Source organism: Adiantum capillus-veneris, chromosome 5, assembly GCF_014529385.1.
Source record: "Adiantum capillus-veneris isolate H3 chromosome 5, ASM1452938v2, whole genome shotgun sequence".
NCBI classification, from domain to species: Eukaryota; Viridiplantae; Streptophyta; class Polypodiopsida; order Polypodiales; family Pteridaceae; genus Adiantum; species Adiantum capillus-veneris.
This window is the reverse complement of record NC_140935.1, coordinates 144,359,605-144,366,662: the sequence shown is the minus strand read 5'-3', so window position 1 is coordinate 144,366,662 and position 7,058 is coordinate 144,359,605. Positions and strand designations below refer to the sequence as shown.

Below are 7,058 nucleotides of genomic sequence, written 5' to 3'. Positions count from 1 at the left end.
CTAACATCTAGCTTTGACATTGTTCACTTACTCCATTTCCTTAGGACTTTCAATAAGCATTTTTAGAGTGCACACATGGAGTTAAGAGTTAATACACACACACTGTCACACATTTATGTACAAAGTACAAAAATGTGATTTGACTTACAGTAAATCCATTTTCCATATCAATTGACGTACATACATTTAAAGAATTGAATTCACTTTTTTTTAATCAAATCACCTCATCACTATCGTCGAGGTCTATGACGCCTTTGACAAGACCCGTGTAGAATGCACCTCGAGGAGGCTCCTCTTTGAGCAATGTTGTCGACCCAATATTCCCACGAGGGGAACTTTGTGAGGCCTCAATAGTAGGGATGTCATCCATGAGTGACTCATTCTAAAATGAACAATAATTATATAGTGAAATTAGATCAAGAAGCAACCAATACAAGCAATACTAACAAGAATTAATGAAACTATATACATACATGTAATACCGTTTGCGATTCGGTGTGGTTCGAACCAAGACTTTGATCAATATTGTTTCCTTGTGCGTAAAATCTACGCCTCTTTACATCCACCACTCCCTTTCCACACTTTCTGATGTAGTTCCTATGCTCCAAGACCTTCATATACACATCTTCGACTCTCCATGGCAATAGTCCAAGTTTTCCAAAGTCGAGAGGTGGAATGTGCTTCATATTTTCTTTAATGAATTTGAGAATTTGATTAGACTTTTCTCGACTATTACAGAGATTAATGGATGAAAAATCCTCTTTGTCTTGCCCGCAAAAACCCATTTCAAACAACTCTCTGATTTTCACCATGCCCCTGTTGAAGGACGCCCATGCCTCATGGTAGTATTTTATAAGAAAGGATTTTCCAACAGTGGAATACATTTCCTTTGCCTTCCTAGGATAGAATATCCTATCGTATGTTATTGGACGTGCACCGTTAATAGGGATTAGTACATGACTTGAAATAGAGTCACTTACAAGATCTGGCAAAGTAGTTTTTTCTTGAGGTTGAAGATTGTATTCTAGAGCTTCACTTTGTGAGGTCATGCTCACATTCTGTGAAGTATGAAAGCTTGGTAATGTTATATTCTTTGGAACAAAAGTGGAACCACCTTCTAATACCCTCTTCGACCAACCTACCAAAGCATACATATGGGCCACTGACTTTATGCCTATTTCATTCCAACCTTCAATAGTAAGGTATAAGAGAAGCTTACCATTGATACAATTGAAAAAAATAGGCTCTGTGTACTGGGATGTACCACAGAATCTTTCTACAAAATCAACCACTAGTGGTGTGTCCCGTATCATCACCTTATTAAGCTCAAAGTTCAAATCTGGAAAGCTGGAAGCAAAATTAAAAGAATCTCAATAAAAATAAGAACTTACGTTCAAGGAAATATGAGAAAAAAGCAACACTCGAGCAAATACATGCCTGGCATAGCGTGTTTCAGAAGCCATCGTTTCCTTGAACCACTGCAGAGAGCTTGTAATACGGGAACCGTTCTGTAGAGAGCTCGTAATACAACTTGCTCGCTGAACCACAGGAGAGAGCTTCAACTTGCTGGCTGAACCACTGCAGAGAGCTTGTAATGCGAGACCTCAAGTGAGAGAATGTAGCCGCCCCATGGGAGGTATGAAGGTGAAGCTGAGGGTGGCTGAGACAATGAGGAGATGCAAGTTTGTGCTCAATAAATCTCAACAGGATTTCAAGTTGAACCGCTTACATGGGGAATATACAGAGGAGGAGCAGAATGTTCAAGCTGCATGGGCGCACTCATATGCAAATACGCAGGGGCAATTGGATTGAGAGAGAGAGAGAGAAGGCGTAGGCGGGAGATTAGCATGAGCACCAAATAAACCAGTAAGTGTGTGTGTGTTTTTTTTTTTTTGGGGGGGGGGGGGGGGAATTGGGCGGTAATCATCCAGATTCCAGCTGTGTACCTTACCATGTTCGTGTGTGTGTGGGCACGCGCGGCTTGGTGGGGCCGTGGGAATCATCAGTGGCTGAAAAAAGTTACACGCAGTCTGGATTGGGAATCCTAAATCCTAAATATGGTATTAAGCTTAAAGAGCTCTGGAGAGGAGTCCAGACTCCAGTGGCATCACCTGCGCACAGCCGCAACTGAGAGATCTAGACCTGGTTTTCTGTGCAGCCGCAGCTTAGAGAGAGAAGATGAAGAAGCAGAAGGAGAGAATATTTCTGTGCCGCAGCTGTGTGTGTGTGTGTGTGTGTGTGTGTGTGTGTGTGTGTGTGTGTGTGTGTGAGAGAGAGAGAGAGAGAGAGAGAGAGAGAGAGAGAGAGAGAGAGAGAGAGAGGTGCTGGCCATTTGGGCGGGACAAGGCGAGTAGTGGGACCTGGGTCTGTTCATGGCAGCAACGCACAACCAACATTGATTGAAGCATGATGTCGGTGAAAGCGTTTGGGCAAAATCATTTTTCAAACCATACAAAATTTCTTTCCTTGAGTCTGCCTAAAGGAAATTTAAAAAATATGGGGTATTTTTTTGGATTTTTACACTATTTTTCTCTATTTTGGGGCGGAATTTTTCCTTTTCCCCTTGTCCTCAACCGGCAATTTTGAAAATTGGAAACGGCATGATATTAAGCTGAAACACATTTTTCCCGAACACTCAGACAGAGGGAAAAAGAGTGAGGATTTGAGGTGCGCACTGGAGTTTGCCGCCTGCGCACAGCCGCACCATGGAGACTCAAGAGAGACCTGCTTCTTGTGATACAGTTGCTTTTTGAAAAATTTGTCCCTTGATTGGTGGGGTGGCCCACAATAGCGAGCTAGGGGGAGGACAATTTTCAACTTTCAGGGGCAGTTTTTCCCGCCCTCGATTCCTATTTGTTGATCTGCCTGGCTGTCAAGTCTCAATAGAGTCCGACCAGAAATTGGGAAAAATCATTTTTCCACAATGCATATCTCTCCTGACCGCCAAATTAAAATATGCCAACGCACCAATATGCCTACAACACACATTAAATTGAGTTTTCTAACCTTCAAATTGACGTTTTCCAACCTCAATAAAAAAGTAAATTGAGCCTTTTTAATCTTCAATTTTAAAATGTAGAGAAAAACCTCAAAATTTCTAATTTTTTATGCATAATTACACTCAACCTAGGTGTTTTCATAGGACTACCCTCCTACCCCGCTCACATGCACCTGACTTGAAATTGGAGTGCTCGAAATTGCAACCCTTCCCATCCTTCCTCAGATGTCCCAAGCTACAACTCAAAATAAGGAGACACGGTTACTTTCTGACTCTGCACTACATAGCCAACATGCACCATCTAGTGGGGATGGTCATTCGAAGAGATCCTTGCTAGAAGTTGGAACGTATAGTGTCGAGCTTCCAATAAGAAAGAAGTCATGAATCTGCTTAATGGCCTTATAAGTATCTCCTTCTTAGCCAAGAAATGCTCAAGAAAATTAAAGAATAAAGCCTCTAGTCTGGTTGAACACAAAGATATGATATATTAACATCGAGAGAGATGGTGAGCTACAATAATAGCTACGAGCTATGATATAAATAATGCACACTAATATGTACTATACATATAGTCTAGTCTGTGAGGCGAAAATATTGATAGTACTGCATGCATTGTCTAGTTGAAAAATAGTGAGGTAGTCTAGTTGAAAACTCATATATACATTGAAAGAGACGATGAGATAGAATAATAAGTTCAAGCTACGATATAAATAATTCACGCTAATAATAAATATGATACATATATTGTAGTTGAATAATAATTGAGCATACAAGCAGTAGAAGGCTAGCAAAGTTGTTAATATAACCCTTTTTTGGGTGGATAGTGTACATGTTCTTGATATCCACTACATTCGGTGTAGATTAGAGATATACGAAGATAGTGCATGATAATAAGGTTTTACAATAATTATGATACCACATGAAATTATTATGACGATTTAATAATGATGGCAGTACTGCATATACTATTGTCTAGTTGGGAAGTAGTGAGATAGGATATAAACAATAACCTGGCCTACAATGATTATGATACCACATGTATAGATAGACAATGTCCATGCTTGTATATATAAAGCTTTGTATATACGTAGACTGTACATATATATAATTAATCGATGGACTTTCCCTTCATATTTCAATACGTGCAATCTATGAATAAATAATGCAGTAGGATAATAATGATGCATATGTAGGCCTCTTGACTAGTTGGACACTCAGATATGATACATTAACATCGAGAGAGCTGATGAGCTAAAATAATATTTACGTGCTACGATATAAATAATGCACTCTAATAGTTACGATACATATAGTATAGGGAGATAATGAGTTAGCATGTAACTTGTGAGTTAGAAGATATAAACACTAACCTACAGTGATTACGATACCACATGTATAGATAGACAATATTAACATGTACATAGAATGTCAACTTATAGATAATTAATTGATGGACTTGCCCTTCATATTTAAATACATGCGATCTATGAACAAATAATGTGAGGTAATAATGATACATGCATGCCTAGGCCTCTAGTCTAGTTGGACACTCATATATGATATATTAACATCGAGAGAGATGATGAGCTACAATAATAATTACGAGCTACGATATAAATAATTCACACTAACAAATATGATAAATTTAGTCTAGTTGAATAATGATTGAGCATATAAGGAATAATAGGCAACAAGAGTTGTGAATATAACCCTTTTTTGGGTGGATAGTGTACATGTTTTTGATATCCACTACATTGGGTGGAAGTTAGAGATATAGGAATGTAGTGCATGATAATAAGGTTTGGCAATAGCTATGATACCACATGAAATTATTATGACGATATAATAATGATGGCACTGCATGTATTGTCTAGTTAGGAAGTAGTGATATAGGATATACACAATAACCTAGCCTACAATGATTATGATACCACATGTATAGATAGACAATGTCCATGCTTATATATATGAAGCTTTGTATATACATAGACTGTCAATTACCTATATATTATTAATTGATAGCCTTGCCCTTCATATTTCAATACGTGTGATCTTTGATTAAATAATGTATGCAAGATAATAATGATGCATGCCTAGGCCTCTTCACTAGTTGGACACTCAGGTATGATATATTGACATCCAGAAGAGGTGATGAGCCACATTAATTTTTGCGAGCTACGATATAAATAACGCACTCTAATAGTTACGACACAGAAATTCTAGCTAGACATTGAGTTAGGATACAACTTGTAAGCTAGAAGAGTTGTGATGGCCCTTCTTTGGGTTGATAGTATTGCACATGTTTAAGATGTCCACTAGATAGGGTGTAAATTGGAGATAAGAAGATAGTGCATGATAACAAGGTGTTGTCATCAATATAATTAATCTCTAACCTTCTAAAAGTATTTTCCAACTCAATTTGGCCACTTTAGTATGGGGATAATAATAATACATGCTTAGGCCTCTAGTCTAGTTGGACACTAAGATATGATATATTAACATCGAGAGAGATGATGAGCTACAATAATAACTACGACCTACGATATAAATAATGCACACTAATCATTACGATACATATAGTGTAGTAATTGGATAACTATCTAGCATATAAACAACAAGCTAGAGTCGATGTGATACTCATTCTTTGGGTGGATAGTGTACATGTTTCTGATATCCACTAGATAGGATGTAAATTAGAGATATAAGAGGATAGTGCATGATAACAATTATGATACGGCATGTACTTATTATGATGATGCCAATGATATATGATGCGATAATAATGATAGTATTCACGTGCATATATTGTCTAGCTAGAAAGTAGTGAAAATGGATATAAACCCTAAACCTACAGTAATTGTGATCCACATGTATAGATTGACAATATTAACATGTACGTAGAATGTCAACTTATAGATAAGTAATTGACAAACTTGCCTTGAATATTTCAATACATGCGAACTATAAATAAATAATGTGAGATAACAATGATACATGCATGCCTAGGCCTCTAGTCTAGTTGAAAACTCATATATAATATATTAACATCGAAAGAGATGATGAGCTAGAATAATAAGTTGAAGCAACAATATAAATAATCACGCTAATAATAAATATGATACATATATCTAGTTGAATAATAATTGAGCATACAAGCAATAGAAGCCTAGAAGAGTTGTTAATATAACCCTTTTTTGGGTGGATAGTGTACATGTTCTTGATATCCACTAGATTGGGTGTAAATTAGAGATATATGAAGATAGTGCATGATAATAAGGTTTGACAATAGCTATGATACCACATGAAATTATTATGATGATATAATAATGATGGCACTACATATACTATTGTCTAGTTGGGAAGTAGTGAGATAGGATATAAACAATAACCTGGCCTACAATGATTATGATACCACATGTATAACTAGACAATGTCCATGCTTGTATATATAAAGCTTTGTATATAAGTAGATTGTACCTATATATAATTAATCGATGAACTTTCCCTTCATATTTCAATACGTGCAATCTATGAATAAATAATGCATGTAGGATAATAATGATGCATGCCAAGGCGCCTTGACTAGTTGGACACTCAGATATGATACATTAACATCGAGAGAGGTGATGAGCTACAATAATATTTACGTGCTACGATATAAATAATGCACTCTAATAGTATGATACATATAGTCTAGCTAGATGATGACTTAGCATGTGACTTGTAAGCTAGAATATATAAACACTAATCTACAATGACTATGATACCACATATATAGATAGACAATATTAACATGTACTAGAATGTCAACTTATAGATATACATATGATGGACTTGCCCTTCATATTTCAATACATGCGATCTATGAATAAATAACATGAGATAATAATGAAACACACATGCCTAGCCCTCTAATCTAATTGGACACTCATATATGACATATTAACATCGAGAGAGATGATGAGCTACAATAACAGGTACAAGCTACGGTATAAATAATCCACACTAATAAATATGATACATATAGTCTAGTTGAATAATGGTTGAGCATATAAGCAAT

At 36.7% G+C, this 7,058-nt stretch overlaps 1 pseudogene; it reads right to left on the bottom strand.

Annotated features, from left to right (window-relative positions):
• Nucleotides 1–556: 556 nt before the first annotated feature.
• On the bottom strand, nucleotides 557–1,313 carry LOC147458225 (uncharacterized; annotated as a pseudogene).
• Nucleotides 1,314–7,058: the final 5,745 nt, after the last annotated feature.